Source organism: Limulus polyphemus, unplaced genomic scaffold (assembly GCF_000517525.1).
Source record: "Limulus polyphemus unplaced genomic scaffold, Limulus_polyphemus-2.1.2 Scaffold13511, whole genome shotgun sequence".
Taxonomy (NCBI): Eukaryota; Metazoa; Arthropoda; class Merostomata; order Xiphosura; family Limulidae; genus Limulus; species Limulus polyphemus.
Window position 1 is genome coordinate 2170 of NW_013679121.1, and position 828 is coordinate 2997.

The window sequence follows — 828 nt, forward strand, 5'->3', positions numbered from 1 at the left end:
TAACTTGTAGTGCTAAGAGAAGTTTCTGTAACTTTTTTTTTTCTGGTAAAAGTTAACCCTGAGCTGAGTAAAACCTTCTCTTGTAAATGCAATTATTGAGAGATGCTTATAGAAGCAAATGATTAATTTTCTTTATGCACTGTAACCAGAAGATTGCTGTTTTGTACTAAGAAATTTTTAAACTTGATCCTTCAGTCACTGTTACAAACATATTAAAATTAAACTCTTTTTTTTCTCTCATTTCCAGTATCCAGTGTAATAAGCATGCTATCTTTGCTTGCCAAGGACCATTGAAAATTGTTTAAAGTAGTTGGAGAGAGTTTAAAAAAACAGCTACCATGATCATTCCAGATTTGAAGGAATTATAGTCGTTAGGGAAAGTTCAGGGAAAAGCTACCAGGCTTGAATGGGTAAAAGTAATTTGAGAAGATTCAAAGAAGAGCTACCAAGATGATTCCAGTTTTTAAGAGATTGTAAGAGTTAGAAAAGGTTCAAAAAAGAACTGCCGGGATGATTCTAGGTTTGATAGGGTTATCGAAATTTTATTCTCAAAACATTTGCACTTTCTATCTTATTATGGAAAAAATAATGGAAAACATTATGAAATATATTTTACATTAAGAAGTATACTGTTGTAAGGCATATTTTAAATATTTTACTTTAGATGTTTGCTAGAGGGCACATGATCGAGAACTTTGACTAATATCTAGACATGATTAAATTAGATATAAACACGAATAGATATTTCGAAATAGTTAATGAGTAATGAATTGAATGTGAATTCTGTGAAGTATTCAATGTGTGAATGATCAAAAGAAACTGATAAAG